Raw genomic sequence first — 25,997 nt, 5'->3', positions numbered from 1 at the left:
TGTGATAATGTGTGACCTTGTCATCTTAACCGAGAGCGACTTCTACATATGTGCAAAGGGTTTCATAGAGTAGAGAAAGTTAATAAAGCAAGAGAAGTGTTACAGCGATATAATGGCATAGCTCAAGCTCCCTAGCTAATCACATGTGCCAAAGAGGCCTATTCTAACAAACCGTTGGTGAGAATGGGTAGACGGGGAAGCCTGTAAGCGAGTCCCTCACTCGCATACTCCATCGCTTCTCTGCCTTTTGGCTAAGATAAAGTGTAGTATCTGTTCTTGGGTTTGGGGGATTAAGAGAGCTGACCGTAGAAGAGAGAATTTTAACCATAAAAGTGGTGATTTTACCCTTGCTTTTACTAATCAGTTCTGTTTTCATCCCAGCAAGTAAGTTGCTTTTAGAATTGGACCGAGCCATTTTTTACTTCACCTGGAAATCCAAGTCAGAGGGACTGAAGAGGGACACCATGAAGAAAAAGAAAAAAAAACAGAGGAGAAGGAGTCCCGAACTTAAAACTCTTCCTCGGAAGCAGATATGTTGCCCTGCACCTGCGAAGCGCGCTCGTTACACCAAATGCATCGAAAAGCCAAGCAATGACACGATTCTGGATGGGCTCATACTGTCACGGTCGGGTGGTGGAGCATGGAGCAGGATGACCAAGTGCAGCTCGGACCAGGGTTTATTGAAGCAACTCAAAATACAGACTCGGTAAACTGACATGACTTAAACAATAACTTGACTGACTGACCGGGACGTGGAACAAGAAGACAGCAGGACATGACGGCACCAAGACAGGACGACACACCGAACGACAGGAACCAAAACCAATGACCAAAACCAATGACCAAAACCAATGATCCGACAGGGAGAGAGGGGCAGACAGGACTTTTATACACGACAGGTAACGAGAGGCAGGTGGGACCAATCACACTGATCATGGGCACACAGGAGGGGAGGGGCGAGCACACAGACAGAAACCAAGACAGACACATAGTGGAGCAGGGCGAGACGTGACACATACCTCCGGAAACTAAAGCTAATACCCATCGACCAATGAATTCCTGTGTCTTTTAACGCGCCACCTTCTTATTTCTTCACCAAAAAGTTTTTGAAGAACTTTAAATTAGAGCAAGAAAATAGTGACATTTTAACAAGTCACAGATCTATGATCTCTGTCGTACAGCGGGAAGTGGTTTGTCCAGTGCTCGGACCCGCATTCGGCGAGCCCACAACAGTTTGGCACAACGTCAACCACCCCGCCCTCTCGAAACAAACTTGTTGGGACCTGTCGTGGATGGTGGCCCATGATGGCCTCCCAGTCAGGTCCGTTATGCACTCCCGGGGCATATCAGCGCTCTCAACGTGCCCCCGACCTGGCTGTGGCGCCCAGGAGTCAGTGTGGCACCTGCTCAGGTAGTTCATGGCTGCCGTATACCTGTGGGCGACCTGCAGTTCCCGGCAAGGGAAGTGTTGAATGCAGACATCAACATCTCAACAGACCCTTCGCACCCAGGTTGCAGCCTGTTTGAACTACTCCCCTCCGGACGCCGTTATAGAGCTCTGTACACTAAAACCAGCAGACACAGAGACAGCTTCTTCCCCCAGGCTGTCGCTCTGATGAACTCACACCACTCTTAGAGTCTCAGAGTCATTACTGTGCAATAACATCCCGCTTTCCACACCTTTTTTGTTTACACTGTTTGTACTATGTGTCCTCTCTGCATCCATTGCAGCCTGGTCATCCTCGAAGAGGGACCCTCCCATCTGTGGTCTCTTCTCAAGGTTTCTCATTTCCCCTAGCTGGAGTTATGAGTTTTTCCTTGCCCTCTTGGGAGTTTAAGATCAGTTTAAGATCAGGGGATGTTTGAGAATATCTTTCATTTTTCACATGTTGTTGTTAGTCACCTAAATGTTGAACAGAGGCTGTGATTTACCGAAGTCAAATTCCTTGTTTGGCACGCTCAAACATGGCGAATAAAAAACTCTTGAATCTTGAATCTTGAACCTTGTACTCTATGGGGTGAGCCCGTTGAAAATCAAGCAAGAAGACTTTACAAAGCAGTGGCTCACTTTTGCTGCCATCAAAGACGCCATGTGGACTTCCAGAAATTTGCTGGTAAGGAGGCACAGACAGACAAGGAAATGATGGAATTGGGCTAAAATGGTGCACGAAAACAGTGTGTATTCACCTTTATATTTTGCTTCATGTAGCCTTATCAAAATGAATAAAACTTCTCTCTGTATGTGCATTCACGTGTAACATTGAAGGAGGTAGATATTTTGTTTCAATATTTAAATAAATACCATCATTGTCTATTAAGACACTAAAAGTTGATGGAACATTTTTTGTAGGGCTGCTGTGTTTTAACAAGGAAAGACTCATGTGCTTATGGATGAAGACGACTTGTACTTGTGATTGTGCTTGTGAACAGTAAAGAGGAGTGCTTGTGCAATTGACAGGGTTGGTTATTGTTTTTTATTTAAAAACAATATTTTTTGCCAAATTACAATAGACTGGCATGTGCCAATTCAAATGGGTCCCACCAGAAGTTAAACTGCATTGATAAACGAAGCCTCTTCGTTAGTCATCACTTTACCGTGGAGGAGGGGTTTGCACGCCCCAATGATCCTAGCAGCCATCTTGTCTGGGGCTTCATGCCCCTGGTAGGGTCATCCATGGCAAACGGATCCTAGGTGAAGGGCCAGACAAAGCACGGCTCTCACAAGCCCCTTATGAAGAAAAACATAAATGGATTTTGTTTTCCCTCGCCCGGACGCGGGTCACCGGGCCCCACATCTGGAGCCAGGCGTGGAGGTGGGGCTCGAAGGCGAGCGTCTGGTGGCCAGGCCTTCGCCCACGGGGCCCGGCTGGGCACAGCCCGAAAAGGAAACATGGGTCCCCCTTCCCATGGGCTCACCACCTGCCGGAGGGGCCAAAGGGGTCGGGTGCAGTGCAAAATGGGCGGCGGAAAAAGGCAGGGACCTTGGCGGACCGATCCCTGGCTGCAGAAGCTGACTCTTGGGACATGGAATATCGCCTCTCTGACTGAAAAGGAGCCCGAGCTGGGCGTGGGAGGAGTTTGGCGAGGCCATGGAGAATGACTTCCGGATGGCTTCGAGGAAATTCTGGTCCACCATCCGGCGTCTCAGGAGGGGGAACCAGTGCACCGTCAACACTGTTTACACTGGAGATGACGTGCTGCTGACCTCGACACGGGACGTCGTGAGTCGGTGGGGAGAGTACTTTGAAGACCTCCTCAATTCCACCGACACGCCTTCCATTGTGGAAACAGGGCTTGGAGACTCTGAGGTGGACTCTCCAATCTCTGGGGTCGAACTCACTGAGGTAATCAAAAAAGTCCTCTGGGGCATGGCCCCGGGGGTGGATGAGATCCGCCCAGAGTTTTTACAGGCTCTGGATGTTGTGGGACTATCATGGCTGACACGCCTCTACAGCATTGCGTGGACATCGGGGACGGTGCCTCTGGATTGGCAGACTGGGGTGGTGGTTCCCCTCTTTAAGACGGGAGACCGGAGGTTGTGTTCCAACTATAGGGGAATCACACTCCTCAGCCTCCCTGGTAAGGTCTATTCAGGGGTGCTGGAGATGATGGTCTGTCGGGAGGTCGAACCTCGGATTAAGGAGGAGCAGTGTGGCTTTTGTCCTGGCCATGGAACAGTGGACCAGCTCTACACCCTGGGCAGGATCCTCGAGGGGGCATGGGAGTTCGCCCAACCTGTCCACATGTGTTTTGTGGACTTGGAGAAGGGGTTCAATCGTGTCCTTCGGGAAGTTTTGTGGAGGGTGCTTCGGGAGTACGGGGTGCTGAGCCAACTGATAAGGGCGGTTTGGTCCCTGTATCACCAATACCAGAGTTTGGTCCGCATTTCTGGCAGTAAGTCAGATTCTTTCCCAGTGAGGGCTGGACTCTGCCAAGGCTGCCCTTTGTCACCGATTCTGTTCATAATGGTTATGGACAGAATTTCTACACGCAGCCAAGGCGTTGAGGGGGTCCAGTTCTGGGACCTCAGCATTGCGTCTCTGCTTTTTGCAGATGACGTGGTGCTGTTGGCTTCTTCAAGCCGTGATCTCCAGCTCTCACTGGGGTGGTTCGCAGCCGAGTGTGAAGTGGTCGGGATGAGGGTCAGCACCTCCAAATCCGAGGCCATGGTCCTCGGTCGGAAAAGGGTGGGATGCCCTCTCCGGATCGGGGATGAGATCCTGCCCCAAGTGGAGGAGTTCAAGTATCTTTGGGTCTTGTTCACGAGTGAGAGCAGGATGGAGCGCGAGATCGACAGGCGGTTTGGTGCAGCGTCGGCAGTAATGCGAACTCTGTACTAATCCGTCGTGGTGAAGAGAGAGCTGAGACAAAAGGCAAAGCTCTCAATTTACCGGTCGATCTACGCTCCTACCCTCAACTATGGTCACGAGCTTTGGGTCGTGACCAAAAGAACGAGATCCAGAATACAAGCGGCCGAAATGAGTTTCCTCTGCAGGGTGTCCGGGCTCTCCCTTGAGAAGCTTGGTCATCCGGGAGGGACTCGGAGTAGAGCCGCTGCTCTTCTACGGTGAGAGGAGCCAGATGAGGTGGCTCAGGCATCTCATCAGGATGCCTCCTGGACGCCTCCCTTTGGAAGTGTTCCGGACATGTCCCACCGGTAGGAGACCTCGCGGGCGATCCAGGACGTGCTGGAAAGACTATGTCTCTCGGCTGGCCTGGGAACGCCTTGGGATTCCCCGGGTTGAGTTGGATGAAGTGGCTGGGGAGAGGGAAGCCTGGGAGTCCCTCCTAAAGCTGTCTCCCCCTCGACCCAACCCGGATAAGCGGAATAGGATGGATAAATGGATGGATGATAAACGAGGTTTTAAACGTGATTGTCTGTCTGCACTCGGCATAATTTCTCTGTTTATGTGAACATGTTCACACGTGCCGGTATAAATTATGTGAACGTATGATTGTTGCACGGAGTATGATATAGGCGGCTATCCGTTGCAATATTGATATTCTTTCGCAGAGCATCAACAAATTGAGATATACTCTTATTGTTCCTCTCCACGGAAATGGTATACTCTTTATTGTTCCTCTCCACAGAAATCTTTAGTAAAAGGCGAAAGATTTATTCGATCTGAAGAGAAACGAGTGATCTGAAAATCTGAGTCAAAACGGGCCACCCCACTGCTGGTCTCACTAAATTCACAGGCGGTCTCACACTCAAATTGCAGCAACCATTCCTTCTAATACAAACAATAGAAGTTGATGGATTTACTATACTTACAAGGACTCAAGCAAAATAGAATGTTTAAACGAGTATTTTGTGTTCATTAATGTCTCACTTACTTTAAACATTGTTGGCGCACAGGATTGTAGGTATCTGATCGAACACTGATGGCGCTCGTTCTTTCAATTATATTGGGCGTCTATTTTGATTATTGATGGTAAAAACAGTTGTATGTCTTGGTACGTGTACTTTTGGTCTGAGAGAACGGGAAATGATCCCATCCCTGTGTTTTATTTGAAAATTTGTAATTTCATAACTTTATTCAACACAAATCGGGAAACAAAATACGATCGTAATTTCTCAAATGATTTTTCAAACTTCGGAAATGCTCTATGTCTCCCTTGTGTCGCAAATAATTGAGGCTTTTGACGTTGCTGGCATGGTTTGGAGTGTAATTCACCTCCACTGCGTTGGTGGCGTTTGATATTTGACATTAGAAAATATTTCTGTCATTTTACTTTAGAAAGTAAAAGTTGTTTTCTAGAAATCCATACTTGTGATGTATGAGGAACAACAATCGGGCGCATTCTTAAAAAGACAGACCTACAGCCGACAAAAAGGTTTTGATACGTTCATATCATATGACGAGTCAGGAACGTGGTAATTACATATTATTTTGCATTTGCTAATTTGGTGAATACAGTTTAACGAGCAAATGCACAGTGTTAGAGATTCGCTCAGTCCAACTTATTTTGCAAGAACCACACGGGAGACGAGTAAGTCCCTTTAGACACCTGCAGGTGGAGAGTCCATTCGTCGCTGTGCGTACAGCGATGTTCGAATGGAGGTCTGACTCTCGCCTCCTGCAAGAGCATTTTTATTAAGAGAAACAGGGTGGGGGTAAGAGTGGACTGAATAGAGAAAGCCCTTGACCTCTAGTCAAAACATAGCAAGGGGTGTTTTACGACTTTGTGTAGGATGGGACACGCTAGGTGATTTATCACAGGTTGCATTCCAACATAAGCATAAAACTAATCTAGCTAGGTTATTTATTACAGGCTGCATTCCAACATAATCATACGATAAGAATAATCTGGAGAACCCTGACACACAGTTCCAGAGTACAGTTAATTACATAATCAAAAGCGTTCAGTGTGTCACAGCATCGCAGACTTAAACTCCATGTGCTTACTACTGCGCTTAATTTTTGTTTTCATCAGAAAGACCAGAGGAGAGCGCGAACACAGTCCCCCACTACCAGAAATAATAGAGTCAAGATTCACACAGTAGGGGAATTTGCAGAGGTCAGCACAACCGTAGTGCAATGGCTGAGCCTCACATGGGGTGAACCACCTTCTTGATCATGGGCCGACGTCTTTACCGCACACGCCATTTTCAGTCACGGGCTTAATTGCTAAAAACGTGTGGCACACATACACACTCAGTGGATGAAACAGGATTCGTAGAACTGTTTAAGTCAAAGTCAAAGTCAAAGTCAGCTTTATTGTCAATTTGTCCACATGCCGAAGACATACAAAGAAACCGAAATTTCGTTCCCCCCTATCCCATGGTGACAAGACATGGCCCACAACAGACAAACAAGTAAACAAGTATAACAAAAGCGTGCTGAATAAATAATGAATAAATAACACAACAAATAAATAAATAAATAAGAGGAGCAAAAAAAGGAGCAAGTGTGCGTACAGCAGACATTCCAGAAAATAGCGCAACAGTGCCGCACGCTACGCAGAAGGGGGTAGCGAGTTCAGGGCCCTAACAGCCTGGAGAAAGAAGCTGTTGGCGAGTCTGGTGGTGCGGGAGCGCAGGCTCCTATACCTCTTCCCAGAGGGCAGAAGGTCAAACAAAGAGTGAGCCGGGTGACTCACATCTCTGGCAATCGAGGTTGCCTTGCGGGCGAGATGGGAGGTGTAAATGTCCTTCAGGGAGGGGAGCGAAGCACCAATAATCTTACCAGCCGTATTCACTATGCGCTGCAGGGCCTTCAAGTTCTGTTCAGTGCAGTTACCACCCCAGACAGCGATGCAACTGGTGAGGACGCTCTCAATGGTGCCACGGTAGAATGTAGACAGGACTGCCTGAGGAGCACATGCACGCCTGAGCTTCCGCAGGAAGTACAGGCGGCGCTGAGCTTTCTTTGCCAGTGACGAGGTGTTTGCGGACCAGGAGAGGTCCTCACTGATGTGCACCCCCAGGAACTTGGTGCAGCTCACCCACTCCACCACAGCACCGTCGATGATCAGCGGCAGGTGTGTTGTGTGACCCTTCCGGAAGTCAACAACGATTTCCTTGGTCTTATTGACGTTCAGCAGGAGGTTGTTGTCCCTGCACCACATGGTCAGAAGGTCAACTTCCGACCTGTACCGAGTCTCGTCGCCCTTCGTGATGAGACCCACCAGAGTCGTGTCGTCAGCAAACTTCACTATGCGGTTGTCGCTGTAGGTCGCAGTGCAGTCATGCGTCAGCAGGGTGAAGAGCAATGGACTAAGCACGCAGCCCTGGGGCCCCCGTGCATGCATTGCCTTTTTTAACCTGAGAACCCTAAAACTGTATGAATTTGTATTTATTGAAAACGTCCAACATTACCACTGAATAATATTTTTTTTCCTGAACAAGTTTTGAAAATGACAAATATATCAAATAACAATAACATAAACAGTTCACCGCCACACAGCCCCAAGCACCGGCATCGACTTCCAGGCGTGTGGCAGCGTGGACTTCCATCCCTGGAGGTGGCACTTCCAGCCACAGAGGTCGAAGAGAGCTCCATAGAATAGGACCGGGTGTGCGTGAAACATATAATAGTTTTTCAAACCTTCTGTGTCACTCCAAATCATTAAATCCTTCAAACTAGTGGTAGAGTGTCCGCCCTGAGACTGGAAGGTTGTGGGTTCAAACCCCGGCCGGGTCATACCTATAAAAATGGGACCAATTGCCTCCCTGCTTGGCACTCAACATTAAGGGGTGGAATTGGGTGTTAGATCACCAAATGATTCCCGAGCGCGGCACCGCTGCTGCTCACTGCTCCCCTCTCCCCCAGGGGATGGATCAAAATCACACGGGGATGGGTTGAATGCAGAGGACAAATCTCACCACACCCAGATGTGTGTGTGATGATCATTGGGAAAAAAAAAACTCTCCGTCCTCTGTGTCACTTACAAGCAAAGCCACTAAAGATGCCGGTAGTACATGGGGCCCTTCGTCATCTTCGTCATCCCGTGATCGAATCCTTTGTCCTTTAAGTAAACAACCGCCGCGCCGCTGATGTCACTTGCAGTTCAAACTACAGTAATCCCTTGCTACATCACGGTTCGTTTATCCATTTTTCGTTTTTTTTTTTTATTTTGAAAATTTGTGACAAAAAATCACGTATAAGTTGCTCCTCAGTATAAGTCGCCCCCCCACCCAAACTATGAAAAGAAACGTGACTTATAGTCCAGAAAATACGGTAATGACAACACACAATACAACAAAACACAACACAACAATACTTACCTTTCCTTTAAAATCTTTTTCTCTACCTAACACAGACAGATAATGGGAGAATGTGTCACAATGTGAAGGAGATGTATTGGGTAATGCAGAAACAAAATAAAAACTATTATTTAATGTTAGACACATTATCCACTAGGCTACTTTCCTCTTGACATTCATTAAATTGACAACGAAGGGACTTGAACCCCTTAATCTTCTGATCCAGTCAGTTAACTCCACTTGAATCTAGGCTGTAGATTTACTGTATATGCTCAAAAATCATTGCACTGCTATCACTTGTCAGAATTTCCTGTATGGCTATCTGGCCTAATGGATAAGATTTCAAATCTAAACAGGTATTCATGTCTAGTGTATCATCAAATTGAAAGAGGAAAATATGTCACGGTCGGGTGTGGAGCATGGAGCAGGACGACCAAGTGCAGCCCGGACCAGGGTCCACCGAAGCAACTCAAAATACAGACTCGGTAAACTGACATGACCTAAACAATAACTTGACTGACCAGGACGTGAAACAAGAAGACAGCAGGACACGACGGCACCAAGACAGCACGCCAACACCGAACGACAGCAACCAAAACCAAAACCAATGATCCGACAGGGAGAGAGGGGCAGACAGGACTTTTATACACGACAGGTAACGAGAGGCAGGTGGGAACAATCACACTGATCATGGGCACACAGGAGGGGAGGGGCGAGCACACAGACAGAAACCAAGACAGACACATAGTGGAGCAGTTGGGGGCGAGACGTGACAGAACCCCCCCCACAAGGGACGTCTCCCGACGTCCCAAAAAAAAAAAAAACTAGGGGAACCGAACCGCGCCGCACTCGGGCGGCGACTTGGGGAACCGAACCGCGCCGCACTCGGGCGGCGACTTGGGGAACCGAACCGCGCCGCACTCGGGCGGCGACTTGGGGAACCGAACCGCGCCGCACTCGGGCGGCGACTTGGGGAACCGAACCGCACCGCACTCGGGCGGCGACTTGGGGAACCGAACCGCACCGCACTCGGGCGGTGACTTGGGGAACCGAACCGCACCGCACTCGGGCGGCGACTTGGGGAACCGAACCGCACCGCACTCGGGAGGCGACTTGGGGAACCGAACCGCACTCGGGCGGCGACTTGGGGGAACCGAACCGCACTCTGGCGGCGACTTCGGGGAACAGATCCGCACTCTGGCGGCGACTGCGGGGACAGATCCGCACTCTGGCGGCAACTGCGGGGACAGATCCGCACTCTGGCGGCGACTGCGGGGACAGATCCGCACTCTGGCGGCGACTGCGGGGACAGATCCGCACTCTGGCGGCGACTGCGGGGACAGATCCGCACTCTGGCGGCGACTGCGGGGACAGATCCGCACTCTGGCGGCGACTGCGGGGACAGATCCGCACTCTGGCGGCGACTGCGGGGACAGATCCGCACTCTGGCGGCGACTGCGGGGACAGAACCGCACTCGGGCGGTGACTGCGGGGACAGATCCGCACTCGGGCGGTGACTGCGGGGACAGATCCGCACTCTGGCGGTGACCTAGGGGACAGAGCCGCACTCTGGCGGTGACCTAGGGGACAGAGCCGCACTCTGGCGGTGACTTCGGGAACAGAACCGCGCTCGGGCGGCGACTTGGGGAACACAACAGCACACGGGCGGCGACTTGGGGAAACAGAACCGCACTCCGCGGAAACTCGGGGAAACACAACCGCACTGGGGCGGCGCCTTGGGAAGTCTGTACCGCGATCGGCGGCCACTCACAAAGTCCGTACAGTGATCGGCGACATTCGGAAGGCGGGGCTGTGCGCGGCGGCAAGAGCCATCACGCGCCGCAGCAGAGGGAGCGGAGCCAGGGACGATCGCGGGTCCGACGCAGCTGGCTTGGATGTCTGGCGACGTTCGCGGGTCCTGCGACGCTGGGGTGGAGCCCGATGGCGGCCGTGAGTCTGATGACGCCGGGGGGGCACTCCGATAGCGGCCGCGGGTCCGGCGTCGCGGCAGCGAAGTCCGACGACGGTCGCAGAGCTGATGGCGCCGGGGGGGAATTCCGATGGCGGCCGTGAGCCCGACGTCGCTGGAGCAAGATCCGATGGCGGCTGCAAGCCCATGGCGCTGGAACATGCTCGGATGTGGATCGGGCGTCGCAGCGGGAGCTGGTGGTGAAGGGTGGTCCAAGCGCTGGCCGCTGTGATGGTCGGATCATTCTGTCACGGTCGGGTGTGGAGCATGGAGCAGGACGACCAAGTGCAGCCCGGACCAGGGTCCACCGAAGCAACTCAAAATACAGACTCGGTAAACTGACATGACCTAAACAATAACTTGACTGACCGGGACGTGAAACAAGAAGACAGCAGGACACGACGGCACCAAGACAGCACGCCAACACCGAACGACAGCAACCAAAACCAAAACCAATGATCCGACAGGGAGAGAGGGGCAGACAGGACTTTTATACACGACAGGTAACGAGAGGCAGGTGGGAACAATCACACTGATCATGGGCACACAGGAGGGGAGGGGCGAGCACACAGACAGAAACCAAGACAGACACATAGTGGAGCAGTTGGGGGCGAGACGTGACAAAATATAGGTAAACTGTTTTTGTGCTGTTTTGATCTTTGTTGTGGTGACCCCAAATGTCAGTGACAAAAGCCAAAAGAAAGAGGCACATTTTTCATCTGATGTACAATTTTTAATTTGTTTCTCTTGACTCCAGTTGAGCAACCTGTGCTTGCTGATATTCACAATCCCTGCTTACTTTGCTGCCCTACCCCTTAAAAGAAGAAAAAGTTATTTTAGTCTGAGCAACCTGCTCCCTACTGAAAATAGGGTTTTCAACTAAGGTTTCCAACTAGGACTAGGGTTTCCAACTAGGGCTAGAGTTAGGGTTAGGGCTAGTTTGGACTAGGTATATAAAAAGTCTGCCCCACCTGAGGACCGAACTCTTGACCTTTAGATTGTGAGACTGGCATGCTAGCACCTGCATTAATGAGGCTGTGCATTTACAGTTTTACAATTCTTTTTTACTGTAAAATTGATCCAACCACCGGCCATTTCAATCAAACTGAACTTCACAGAAAGATAAAGTGACTTTTAGTCTGAGCATTCTGAAACTAGGGTTTCCAACTCCGGTTAGGGAAGCCAACTAAGGTTTCAAATTGTGGCCAGGGTTTCCAACTGGGGCTTCCAACGAGGATGAGGGTTTCCAATTCGGGCTAGAGTTAGGACTATATAAAAGTGTGCCCTGTGTGAGGGTCGAATTTACGACCTCCAGATTATGAGACTGACACACTACCACTTCCGCGAACGAGGCTATGCATTTGCAATTTGTGCAATTGTTTTTTACTGTAAAATTGATTCAACCACCGCCCATTTTGATCAAACTTAACTAGGCTAGGGCTAGGATTTCCAACTAGGACTAGGGTTTACAGGTAGGGCTAGATTTAGGGTTGGAATATATATAAATCATGCACCGTGTGAGGATCAAACTCTCGACTTTCAGATTACGACACTGACGCGCTACCGCCTGCGCCAACGAGAATTTGTGGCACCTGTCTTAAAATTCTATTTTACTGTAAAATTGATTCAACCACCGGCCATTTCCATCAAACTGAACTTCAACAAAAGAAAAAGGTACTTCTGTCTGACCATTCTCAAAGTTGGGTTTCCAACTGGGGCTAGGGTTTCCAACAAGGGCTCGAGTTAGGGTTAGGACTAAATAAGACATAGCCCCGTGTGAGGGTTGAACTCACGACTTTCAGTTTACTAGACTGACGCGCTACCGCCTGCGCTACCGAGGCCATGAATAGTTGGTTTTACAGAGCTATTTTACTGTAAAATTGATTCAACCACTGGCCATTTCAATTAAACTCAACTTCACAGACAGTAAACCTTATTCTATGTATTATTTATTATTCTTTTCTATACTGTCAGAAAGGTTTTGGTTTCTGATTTCTTTTTTGTTGTGCTGACTCCCCCCCAATCTCCATTTTCAGTGCAACAAAGTGACAAAAACCAAAAGAAAAAATGCTTTCTCTATTGCACACTAGAGCCAGCATTTCCAACTAGGGCTAGGGTTTCCAACTAGGGTTCCAACTCCGGGTAGGGTTTCAAACTAGGAATTCCAACTGGGGCAAGGGTTTCCAATTAGGGTTTCCAACTCGGGCTGGGGTTTCCAACTAGAGACAACATTGGACAGCTGCCACTTGTTGGGAACCTTTAAATGTTTAGTCTTATCAACGAATGTGTTTCAGAGGCCAGATTTAAAACGTGGCTTCTGGTTTTCGTGAACCAAACCCATTAAAAAAAGTGAAAGAATGAAACAGTTCTTAATAGGAGAAGCCTGGTTAGCTCAGGTGGTAGAGCATGCAAGTCTTAATCTCAGGGTTGTGGGTTCTATCCCCATATTGGGCAGCCCACACTTGTCGGGAACCTTTGATTCTTTAGTCTTATCAATAGATGTGTTTCAGAGGCCACACTTAAAACATTTCTCTATTTCCCCTAACCCATTCAAAAAAAATGAAAAAATGAAACAATTCCAAGGTCGAAAAGCCTGGTTAGCTCAGTGGGGAGAACATGCGACTCTTAAACTCAGGGCCGTGGGTTCGGTTCCCACATTGGGCATCCTTGCTTGTTGGGAACCGTTAAACAGTCTTATCAAGGCCACACTGAAAACATGGAGTATTTCACATGGCGATGTGGCCTAATGGATAAGGCACCTGACTTCGGATCAGACGATCCCTTTCATAGTCAATTTAACGTGTCATGCTTTGAAATCAAAAACTTGACTTCAGTCTGAACCAACTCTTGACTGATTGATTGAACTTTATTCATCCCACAGCAGGGAAATTCACTTGTCACAGCAGCGCATATCAGTGCAATAATAATACGAGTGCAAGAATAAAACAAGTGCCAGAATTACAAAAAAGGGTAAATAACAGACAAGGATAAACACAAGTGCTGCTAGTAGAGACGAAACACATTCATTTTATCAGGCGGCATGCATGTTGTAAAGTCTGACAGCAGAGGGAATGAAGGACCTGAGGAACCGTTCCTTCCTACACCAAGGGTGCAAAAGTCTGCCGCTAAAGGAGCTGCTCAGGAACCGCACACTCTCATGGAGGTGGTGAGAGGTGTTGTCCATGATGGATTTAAGCTTAATCAACGTCCTCCTCTCACCCACAACCTCAATGGAGTCCAGGGGACAGCCCAGAACAGAGCTCGCTCTTCTGAGCATCTTATTCAGTCCCCCCCTGTCCCGGTCACTACTGCCCCCACCCCAGCAGACCACAGCGTAGATGATGGCCGAGGCCACCATAGAGTCATAGAGGGTCCGGAGGAGAGCCCTGCACACACCGAAGGACCTCAGTCTCCTCAGCAGATGGAGGCGACTCTGGCCCTTTTTGTACAGGATATGGGTGTGATCAGTCCAGTCCAGTCCAGTTTGTTGTTAAGGCGAACACCCAGGAATTTGTAGTTCTCCACTACCTCACTGTCCGATCCCTGGATGTTCATTGGAGTGAAGATGGGTGCTGTCCTCCCGAAGCTCACAATCAACCCCTTCGTCTTGCTGGTGTTGTTCACCTGATGCTGGTTGAGCTCACACCAGCTGACAAAGTCCTTGATGACCAACCTATATTCCAGATCGTTCCCCTCTGCGACATTTCAAACAATGGCCATGTCGTCGGAGAACTTCTGGATTTGGCAGTGTGCGGTGTCGTGGGTAAAGTCTGACGTGAACAGGGTGAAAAGGAAAGGAGCACCCTACCCTGGGGGACACCAGTGCTGCAGTGCACCACGTCGGACTCACTGCGATGTAACCTCACAAACTGCGGCCGGTCGGTGAGGAAGTCCGTTGTCCATGCAGTCAGGCACTGGTCCACACCCGCCTTCTCCATCTTCACCCTAAGCAGTGACGGCTGGATGGTGTTAAAAGCGCTGAAGAAAACAAAGAACATGATCTTCCCAGTGCTCCTGTTGTCCTCCAGGTGAAGCAGTGTTCTGTGCAGTAAATAAATCAATGCATTGTCCACCCCAACACCAGGCAGGTAAGCAAACTGCAGGGGGTCCAGCTGCGCTCCCACTAGTGAACGCAGGTGACCCAGGATGATCCTCTTCATAGTCTTCATCAGGTGGGAAGTCAAGGCAATAGGCCTGAAGTGGTTAGGCTCCTTGGGGCATGGCACCTTTGGTACAGGGACCACGCAGGAGGTCTTCCACAGTACTGGGACCTTGTTCAGGCTCAGGCTTAGGTTGAACAGGTACCTGACCACACCACTCAGCTGGTCCGCACAATCCCTGAGCAGTCTCGGCCAGATGCCGTCTGGGCCCGGGGTCTTCCCTGCTTTGATCTTTCTGAAGTGAACCTGAAGATCTGTAAAGAAGAGGGGGATGTCGGAAGACCGGGGTGATGGAGTGGAGACAGGAGACAGAAGAGTGACTCCGGGGGAGGGGGTTGGTGAGCTGGCGGGGGGGCTGGAGTGTCGAAGGTGGTAGAAAAAGATGCGGAGCGAGGTGAAGGGGTGGGGGGGAGGCGGAATCAAATCTGTTGAAGAACAGATTGAGTTCATGCACCTGTTGGATTTTGTCCACAATTTAGGGAGCGCACTATCTGCGCCTCACGGCAAAAGTCATTGCCAATCACCAGTTATCCAATTTACTCACTGTGTGCTCGTTTGATTTCTTCAGATTTAGGAAAATGCTAAGACACTGAAGCAGAAATTAGACTTACACAGGTTGGTTGAGTTCAATCACAATTCTTGTTCAGAAAGCTCTGTCTTCAGGAAAGTACAATACAGCGCTTGGCCTTTCAAGAGCGCAAAGTCTCCATTCAGAAAAGGCCACCTTCAAGGTTCTTTGGTCAGCTTATATTCAGTCGGCCAGTGTGGGCCGAGTTTGATGGGTGATGAGTCTTTGGGGTGGGGCAAGTTCACAGGAGAGTTTGATTCCATGGGAGTGGGTGCTGGTTCGGTGAGAGCTGGTTCCGTGGGGTTGGGTGCTGATTATGGGAGATTCGATTTGTGGGGGCTGTTGTTGTCCTTTCCGTCTTTCAGCCTTGACGATCGTCTTTGGCTTGGCTGTCTCCCTCTGGCACCTGCTGGTTTTATCTCCAAGTGACCTTCCTGTAAACATTCTTGCACATATACTGTTCCACCTCATCCATTCATCATTCTTTCAATTTTGTCATTTTGTACGGAATTATGTGAGCTTTTGGCTGTGACATCATCTACCTATTTATTAATGTTCCCTGACCATGCAAAGTTTGTACTCACCACTTACTGTCACGTGCTGGTGCCACCGGCGGCAGGACCACGCCCCCCTGTCAATGGAATCGCCGTCACCTGCCACGGGCTCATGGACAGCACTATATCAGCGCCGCCAGCGCAGACCTGAGTGTCAGTCTGTCCCTTGATGCTGCCTTGCTCATCAGTCCCGAAGCTACGGACTCGCTTGACTACTTGGAACCCCCGCAGAATCGTTTGTCCTCTCCAGCCCGATCACCGCTCCAGCGCCCGCTGTTCCCATCATCCCCTTCTCCAATAAAGTCCGTCGCTACGCACTTGGCTGTACTGTCCGTTCCCTTACAGTACAGACTGACCAACGCTATGCAGCCAGCGAACGACGAGACGGCATTGAGTCGACTGGAGCGAGCCGAGACCGCCGTCAGCAGCCTGTCTGCCGACATCCGGCACCTGATCAAGGTTGGTCAGCAGCAACAGCTACAGCAGCAGGAGATGGCCCAAGCCCTCCAGAGACTGTCGGTGGCTGCGTCCCCGGCTGTCACGGTACCCCCGCACCGCTCGTCTGCCGAGGCCAGGACGCTCGTGGACGTCCCGGAGCCCCGCCTTGGCAACATCGAGAAGTTTAACGGCGATCCCAAGCACGTGAGGGCATTCGTGACGAACTGCCGCATAATGTTCAGCCTCCAGCCAATCACGTTTTCGTCGGAATCAGCCAAGGTCGGGTTCGTCCTAACCCACCTCACGGGCGAGGCGCGGCTGTGGGGCCTGGCCGAATATGAAAGGATGGCCCCGGCTTGCGATTCCTTCGACGCCTTCGCGGAGGAATTGCTCCGCCTGTTCGACCTGGGATCCGCCGCCGAGGACGCCGCCGAGGAACTGGCGACGCTGCGTCAAGGTAGCCGATCGGTCGCAGAGTACGCCCTTAAGTTCCAGACGTTGGCCGGCAGCAGCGGATGGAACACGCCGGCGCTCGTTAGCACCTTCCTAAACGGACTCGCTGAGTACATGAAAGATGGACTGGTTGCGTACGATCGCCCGCGAACCCTGAGGGGCGCGATGGACTTGGCGGCCCGAGTAGACCGGCGGATCCAGACGCGGCGGCGCGATCGGGAGAGGAGGTCCCCGCGAAACCCGTGTGGTCACATTCCTCCGTCTGCTGGGGACCCGCCAACCACACCACCCGCCGAGCCCATGGATCTGGGAGGGGCTCGGGTTCCCTCGGAGGAGCACCGTCGACGCCCCTCGCTGGGCTTGTGTTTTTACTGTGGGGAGGGGGGCCATCGGGTAGCGGGGTGCCCGTTAAAGAGGCCGGAGCTCACGCGGCGTCGGGGGATCCGCGTGAGCTCGACCAGCACCGGCTCTCCCAGCCCCAGCACGCTCACGCTACAGGCACGCGTCCAGCTCGCGGCGGGCGACCAGAACGTGGCGGCCTTGGTGGATTCCGGCGCGGAGGGGAACATCATGGACATTAGCCTGGCACGCAAGTGGGGTGTCGGCTTCCTCCCTCTGAGCCCGTCTATTCCCGCACGTGCCATTGATGGCCGTCTGATCGGCGAGGTGGCTTTCGTGACGGAACCAATTAAGTTACTGCTCTCGGGCAATCACCACGAGACCATCCAGTTTTTTCTTCTCTCCCTCCCAGGACAGCAGCTCATACTGGGGCACCCTTGGTTGCAGCAGCACAACCCGGTGCTGGACTGGGAGGTGGGGGTTGTTCGGCAGTGGAGCGAACGCTGCCATCAGGCGTGCCTGAAGGCGGCCACCAGCCCACTCAGCAGAGCCCCGCCGAGGTACAGTCCCGACATCCCCAATGTCCCAGCGTTTTATCACGAGCTCAAGGAGGTTTTTAGTAAAGCCAGGGCCACTTCTCTTCCTCCACACCGGTCCTACGACTGCGCTATCGAGCTGTTACCCGGCACCTTCCCTCCCAAAGGACGCGTCTACTCCCTGTCCGCTCCTGAGCGCCGGGCTATGGAGGAATACATCCGGGAGTCCCTGGCAGCCGGTATCATACGACCGTCCTCTTCACCTGCGGGAGCGGGGTTCTTCTTCGTGAAGAAGAAGGAGGGCACGCTACGCCCGTGTATCGACTACCGGGGACTAAACGAGATCACTGTGAAGAACCGATACCCTCTGCCTCTTCTGTCTTCCGCCTTCGAGAGCCTTCAGGGAGCCACCATTTTCACCAAGCTGGATCTTCGCAACGCCTACCACCTGATCCGCATCCGGGAGGGAGACGAGTGGAAGACGGCTTTCAACACCCCGAGCGGACACTACGAGTACTTGGTGGTTCCGTTTGGGCTCACCAACGCCCCAGCGGTTTTCCAGTCACTGATTAATGACGTGCTACGAGACATGCTGGACAAATTTGTGTTCGTTTATTTAGACGACATCCTCATTTTCTCCCGCTCGCTCCCTGAGCACATCAAGCATGTACGGGCGGTGCTGCGCCGTCTCATTGAGAATTCGCTCTACGTGAAGGCGGAGAAGTGCGAGTTCCACGCCTCCTCTGTCAAATTCCTCGGCTATGTGGTGCGTGAGGGATCCATCGAGATGGACCCTGGGAAGGTGCAAGCGGTCACGTCATGGCCTGTTCCCGAAACACGCAAGCGACTGCAACAGTTCTTAGGGTTCGCGAACTTTTATCGCCGTTTTATCCGTGGATACAGCACAGTGGCCGCGCCCCTCACCTCCCTTACCAGCCCCGCCTCCCCGTACAAATGGACGGAACGGGCAGAACGGGCATTTCAGGAGCTTAAGAGGAGGTTCACATCCGCTCCCATCCTCAGGGTTCCCGATCCCGACAGACAGTTCGTGGTAGAGGTGGACGCCTCGAACGTGGGTGTCGGGGCGGTGCTGTCTCAACGTAGCCGCCAAGACGATCGCCTCCACCCGTGCGCCTTCTTTTCTCGCCGTCTGTCGGCCTCGGAACGAAACTATGACATCGGGAATCGGGAGCTCCTCGCCGTCAAGTTGGCCTTGGAGGAGTGGCGGCATTGGCTGGAGGGCGCCACCACTCCGTTCATCGTCTGGACCGACCACCGCAACTTGGAGTATCTACGATCGGCCAAGAGGCTGAACGCAAGACAAGCACGGTGGGCTCTGTTCTTTGACCGGTTTGAGTTCTCTCTTTCCTATAGACCGGGTTCCCGTAACGCGAAGGCGGACGCCCTGTCGCGTTTGTTTCCTGGGGGGGAGGAGGGACAGGGTCCGCCTCCCACTATCCTCCCGAGCTCAGTTCGGGTGGCGGCTCTTACATGGGAGATCGAACGCCAAGTGGAAGCCGCATCACGCGATCAACCCGGCCCCAGCAACTGCCCGGAGGGTCGCCTGTTCGTCCCTGAAGGTCTGCGGTCGTCCGTGCTGCAATGGGCGCACGACTCACGCCTGGCCTGTCATCCCGGCGCGGCACGCACGAGGTACGTGGTGGCACAGCGTTTCTGGTGGCCCACCTGGCAAGTGGACACCAGCGATTACGTCAGAGCCTGCTCAATTTGTAACCGCTACAAGACGTCTACTCGTCCTCCGGCCGGGCTGCTTCAACCCTTGCCGGTCCCCCAGCGTCCCTGGTCTCACCTGTCGATCGACTTTGTCACGGGCCTCCCCCCCTCTGAGGGAAACACGGTGGTTCTCACGGTGGTGGACCGTTTTAGCAAAATGACGCATTTCATCCCTCTGCCTAAGCTCCCATCTGCGAAGCAGACGGCGTCCATCATGGTGCGGGAGGTGTTTCGCCACCACGGTCTCCCACAAGACATCGTGTCAGACCGAGGACCTCAATTCGCTTCCGCCTTCTGGACGGAGTTCTGCCGACTCCTCGGCGCCACGGCCAGCCTCTCCTCGGGGTTTCACCCTCAGTCCAACGGTCAAGCGGAGCGCCTGAACCAGGAACTGGGCAGGTCTCTCCGATGCATGGCCGCCGGGGACCAGCGCGGGTGGGTCCAACAGCTTCCCTGGGTAGAGTACGCTCACAATTCCCTCCCCAGCTCGGCTACTGGACTTTCGCCTTTCCACTGCGTCTTCGGGTACCAGCCACCCTTGTTCGCCCACCAGGAGCGTGGTGCGGCGTGCCCGTCGGCCCAGGCTTGTGTCCGCCGTTGTCATCGCGCCTGGGCGAGGGCCCGGGTCACTCTTCTCCGCTCTGTTTCAGGCTACGCCCGCCAGGCGAACAAGCACCGGACACCGGCTCCGGAGTACAGAGTGGGGCAGCGTGTGTGGCTCTCGACGCGGGATTTGCCGCTGCGAGCAGGATCCCGCAAACTGGCGCCCCGCTTTGTTGGACCGTTCCCTATTCAGAAGGTGATTGGCCCGGCCGCAGTCCGTCTTCTCCTTCCAGAGTCCATGAAGGTTCACCCCACGTTCCACGTGTCCCGTGTGCGGCCCATCCATGAGAGCGCGTTGGCGCCGGCGCCCGTTCCGCCGCCGCCGCCCCAGCTCGTTGAGGGGGGCCCGGCTTACGCTGTCCGCTCCCTGCTCCGATCGCGGCGGCGCGGTCGTGGTCTCCAATACCTCGTGGACTGGGAGGGTTATGACGACGCGCACCGCTCCTGGGTTCCGAGCCGCTGGATACTCGACCGTTCGCTCATCACGGAGTTCCATCGCTGCCATCCGGACCAACCGGGTCCTCGGCGCGGGCGCCCGAGGAGGGACGAGGGGAGGTCTTGCCCGCCGGTACCGGGGTCTTCTGCTCCCGCGTCCGTCGATCCTGCGTCTGGCGAGGTGTCGGACGTTTCGGCGGTGTGCTGACCCCCCCACCTGGTCGCCCGGGGAATTGCCTTCCTTTTTTGTTTTTTTTGTTTTGTTTTTGGTTCCTGGGGACGTCGGGAGCCGTCCCTTGTGGGGGGGGTTCTGTCACGTGCTGGTGCCACCGGCGGCAGGACCACGCCCCCCTGTCAATGGAATCGCCGTCACCTGCCACGGGCTCATGGACAGCACTATATCAGCGCCGCCAGCGCAGACCTGAGTGTCAGTCTGTCCCTTGATGCTGCCTTGCTCATCAGTCCCGAAGCTACGGACTCGCTTGACTACTTGGAACCCCCGCAGAATCGTTTGTCCTCTCCAGCCCGATTGCCGCTCCAGCGCCCGCTGTTCCCATCATCCCCTTCTCCAATAAAGTCCGTCGCTACGCACTTGGCTGTACTGTCCGTTCCCTTACACTTACCATGTTTTTGTTTGTTTGTTCTTTTGATCTCCATGTACTTGCTTACGTCATCATATTCTTAGTTTAATCATGCTTTCAACCATATCTTTTCTTTGTTAGGCAAAATATTTCCCTCTGTCCAGAACGTTCAGTAGTAATCAAAAACTGGTGTCTAGAATTAGTCAAAACATAAGATACAATCAAGTACTGAACATTTTTAGACGACTTTGGCAGTGTCCGTGATTTAGAAAATCATCAGGCATGCATTGAACAGTTCCTTAAGGGTCATTAAGCTATTCAGGCAATATATCAAAAAACATTTGTTATTTCAAAGTGCTCAGAAATATATATATCAGATCATAAAGTTATAAAAACCTTTCTCATTACCACTTATCAAAAATGTCTAGTTATGTCTTCTTTATTGATTTGGTGTGTAGGTATAATTATATGTTTAAAATGTTTCTTTTATTTATTTAATATGTGAATATACTTGTCTGCTTATGTACTTTATTCAATGAGGTTTGAGCCAGGGCTGTGGACTCGGTCGGATTTTTGCACCGAGTCCGGCCTCTTGACCACCGAGTCCGAGTCCGGGTCCCAGTCCGGCTGTCAATTTTTTCCGTTAATTCATGTGACTGCTTCGTCTTTAGTCAAGGCTAATTTAGATCAAAATCTATCAGAACGAACGCAACTGCTTTCACACTGGCTGGTTCGGCTTATATAGGATCCCTTGCTGAGAGGGCGGACGTAAAAGTGAGGCGACGTTCCAATCGGACGTCGGATCGATAACATTTTCCCTGCCCCACCGGAGTTGTGCTAGTTCATAACGTAGATCACTCGAGGCATAGTCATAAATGTACGGTTGACAATTTAACCGATAGAAGTGGATACATTGGAACATAACCTACACTCTAATATATTATTTGACATGGTATTAAATGCGTGGCTTTACAAAAATGGTCATTGAAGCCCACCCTTAGCCCTGAGTGCCATTGGCATGAGGCAAAACGCTTGAAAACACTCTTGCCCAATTAAATAACCATTCTGAAACACGGGACATGTAAGATAATATTTTTTAATCATTAATTACACCATTATAGCTCAGACATTTATCTAAACACAAATAATTAGTGACGACCCCACAACTATCGAAACACATCAATGATATAAGCTGGGTGACATAATCGTCCTTGACATTGGTACATAATGTAAACATTAGCCTAAGTGCAACTCAACGTGGCCGCATTGATCGTAAGCAGGGCTGTGGACAGTATTCCTACTCGCATTCTGAGCAGCATGATGAAAATAAAATTGAACGTGATTTTTTTATTGTCGGACTCGGTGGACTCGGTCAAAATCAGCACCGAGTCTGAGTCCGAGTCCGGCAAAAATGACAGAGTCCGACCGAGTCCGAGTCCCCGAGTCAGAGTCCAAGTCCAGGAATATAGGTACGTTTTGTGTGCCAAATCTTCATTACAGCCAATAGCAGATTTCTGATTAAAGGTACAAAAAGAAAAGCAATGACTATGTGTGTCCGCTGGTTCTTCTCTGCAACACAGGAAGTTTGCATTCACTACAGTTGTGCCCATCGGCAAAAGGCAGCCCCCAACTACCACATGAGTAGCCGACAGGCCTGTTCTAAAACAACTCACTGATGAGGACGTATTATTTTCAAGGAATGTTCTAGAAGTAATCATTGTTAAAAAAAAAAAACACATGATGGTGGTTCTTGGAGATCACTGTTTATATATACACACACAAATATATATATTGAGTCTAGGGAGACAAATACACCGCAAACTGTGGGTAGGTGTCAGGTGATGAGCCACAGAAAAAAATCACAGTTGCCACAGAAAGATGACAAGCCTCATTTTGAAGCAGATCTAAACATCAGGGATGAGAACGGCAAATGAAAAAAAACACTGATATATTGATCAAAACCAGAGCACATTTCTTGGCTTGCTTATCCGAGTCGACAGCATAGACATGGAGACTTTCAAGGCAAGTTACCCCAAGTTGCGCAGCGGTCTGGGTTAGCTACAACAAACATACACCATAAAGGTCAAGCCAGGTGCCGTGCCATATTCAGTAAAAAAAACCAGGAGGATTCCACTACCACTGGTGGGTGAAGTCAAGAGAGAGCTCCAGCGCATGGAAGCTCTGGGCGTCATTAGTCGGGTGAAGGAGCCAACTGATTGGTGTGCCGGCATGGTGGTCGTGCCCCAAAAGGACAAAAGCAGCATTTGAAGACCTAAAGAAAGCTCTGTCCTCTCCTCCGGTGCTGGCTATGTATGACCCGGGCAGAGACACCAAAGTATCTGCTGATGCATCATCATATGGGTTGGGGGGCGTAATTCTTCAGAAATGAGGGGAAGGATGGAAGCCTGTGTCTTACGCATCACGGTCACTCACTCCAACTGAGCAACGATACACACAGGTGGAGAAGGAAGCTCTGGGCCTCACATGGGCCTCACATGGGCCTGTGAACGGTTTCGGGATTTCCTCATTGGAAAGGAGTTTTGCCTGGCGACCGACCATAAACCCCTTCTCATCCTGCTTGGAGCCCAAGCACTGGATCTTTTGCCACAGAGAATCCAGGGTTTCAGGATGAGGGTGATGCGCTACTCATACTCCATCGTGCACGTACCAGGAAAGTCGCTTTGGACAGCAGACACACTTTCACGTGCAACCTGTAAAATGACGCATGTCCACTGATGACCAGGAGCTGATGGAGAGCACAAACATATTTGTGGACTGTGTCACTGAGAGTCTACCTGTCAGCTCATCATATACAGAAAACCTGAAAGAGCAGTTGAAAGCCGACAGTGTCTGCTCGCGTGTCATGACCATGTGCATGGAAGGATGGCCAGCACATGCAAAACAGGAACCAGCGCTAAAAAATGACTGGCCGGAGCGAGCCACATTAACAGTGAAAGATGCTAAAGGACACACGACTGGTAATACCTTCCGCAATGAGGAACGACGTGCTGTTCAAATTACACGAAGGACACTTAGGTGTCCTGGAATGTAAATCACGTGCACGTCAATCTGTGTGGTGGCCGGGACTCAGCCAGCAAGTGAACAAAATGGTACTGAACTGCAGGACATGCATACAAGAGCGACACAACCCAAAAGAGGCACTCGTGCCATCAGGGTACCCTGAAAGACCTTGGCAAAAGTTAGGAACAGACCTTTCTACACAAGAGGCAGAATAATCCTCTAAGGCAGTGGTTCTTAACCTTTTTGGAGGTACCGAACCCCATCAGGTCCATATGTGCATTCAACAAACCCCTCTTTGGGGGGCGAGTTAAACGAACCCCATCAGTTTCATGTGCACATTCACCGAACCCCTCTATATAGGGGGGGGATGACATACCAGCAAATCAGTGTGACTTCTGCTGTTGCCTTTGCAAGAACAGTTCAGATATGCGTTATCACGAATTTACACGATATTCAGGTGTGTTCAGCCATCCGTGGGCGGGGGGGGGGGGGGGGGGGGGTCGCGGGGCGGGGGCGGGGCAATGACATACCAGCTCTGCCGAACCCCTGAAGCCGACTCACCTAAACCCTAGGGTTCGATCGAACCCAGGTTAAGAACCACTGCTCTAAGGTCTGACGAGACAAAGGCAGTCTACCCTATGATCCCTGGAAAAAGGGAGATGTGGTATTATCGTATGTTGAAACTATAATATTATATAGTTTGTTATTGGAGGTCTCAAATAATGTTGACAGTTGGGGGCTCTGTGGTGCGCCAGGGGCATTGTACTGCTATGTAAGACATGAGTGGGGAGAAAATAAAAAGTTGCTGAATAAAGAAGTTGCATTCGCGTTCATCTCTACTCCGTATAAACACAACAGTCGTGGACTGCGTTCGCGCTCTCCCCTGGTCTTTCTGATTAAAACAAAAATCACACGCAGTCGTACGTACATGGAGTTTAGGTCTGCGGTGCTGTGACACACTGAATGCTTTTGAGCATGTTATTAACTGTACTATGGAACTGTGCATTTGCTTGCTAAACTGTATTAACCAAATTAGTCAATGCAAAATAATATGGAATTACCACGTTCCTGACTCGTCATATGATATGAACGTATCAAAACCTTTTTGTCGGCTGTAGGTCTGTCTTTTTAAGAATACGCCCGATTGTTGTTCCTCATACATCTCAGTATAGATTTCTAGAAAACAACATTTACTTTCTAAAGTAAATTGACAGATTTATATTCAAATGTCAAATATCGAACGCCACCATCACAGTGGAGGTAAATTACACTCCAAACCATGCCAGCAACGAGAAAAGCCTCAATTATTTGCGACACGAGAGATATAGAGCACTTCTGAAATTTGAGAAATCATTTGAGAAATTACGATCGTATTTTGTTTCCCGATTTGAATAAAGTTATGAAATCACACGTTTTCAAATAAAACACAGAGATGGGATCATTTCCCATTCTCTCATACCAAAAGTACACGTACCAAGACATACAACTGTTTTTACCTTCAATACTCATAATAGACGCCCAATCGATAGGTGACGCTGTTTGAAAGAAGGTTTGATCAGGTACCTACAATCCTGTGCGCCAAAGATGTTTAAAGTAAAAAAGACATTAATGAAAACAAAATACTTGTTTAAACCTTCTATTTAGGTTGAGTCCTTGTAAGTATAGTAAATCTATCAACGTCTATTGTTTGTATTAGAAGGACTGGTTGCTACAATTTGAGTGTGAGACCGCCTGTGAATTTGGTGAGACCAGCAGTGACGTGGCCCGTTTTGACCCAGATTATCAGATCTCTCTTTCTTTTCAGATGGAATAAATCTTTCGCCTTTTACTAAAGATTTCCGTGGGGAGGAACAATAAGAGTCTATCTCTACCCATTCTCACCAACGGTTTGTTAGA

The 25,997-nt window shown here is 50.9% G+C and overlaps 2 non-coding genes and 3 pseudogenes across 2 annotated transcripts; 2 read left to right on the top strand and 3 right to left on the bottom strand.

Annotated features, from left to right (window-relative positions):
• Positions 1 to 231: 231 nt before the first annotated feature.
• LOC125993992 (U2 spliceosomal RNA) lies at positions 232 to 439 on the top strand (annotated as a pseudogene).
• Positions 440 to 5,058: 4,619 nt separating this feature from the next.
• LOC125994026 (U5 spliceosomal RNA) lies at positions 5,059 to 5,143 on the bottom strand (annotated as a pseudogene).
• Positions 5,144 to 6,445: 1,302 nt separating this feature from the next.
• Positions 6,446 to 6,597, bottom strand: LOC125993974 (U1 spliceosomal RNA; annotated as a pseudogene).
• A 5,850-nt stretch (positions 6,598 to 12,447) lies between these two features.
• On the bottom strand, positions 12,448 to 12,520 carry trnat-agu (transfer RNA threonine (anticodon AGU)). Its single transcript has one exon. It is a non-coding gene; the product is annotated as a tRNA-Thr (tRNA).
• A 13,367-nt stretch (positions 12,521 to 25,887) lies between these two features.
• Positions 25,888 to 25,997, top strand: LOC125994038 (U5 spliceosomal RNA). The gene has a single exon (XR_007490477.1). It is a non-coding gene; the product is annotated as a U5 spliceosomal RNA (small nuclear RNA).

Source organism: Syngnathus scovelli, chromosome 1, assembly GCF_024217435.2.
Source record: "Syngnathus scovelli strain Florida chromosome 1, RoL_Ssco_1.2, whole genome shotgun sequence".
NCBI lineage: Eukaryota > Metazoa > Chordata > Actinopteri > Syngnathiformes > Syngnathidae > Syngnathus > Syngnathus scovelli.
This window is presented reverse-complemented; position numbering and strand designations above follow the sequence as displayed.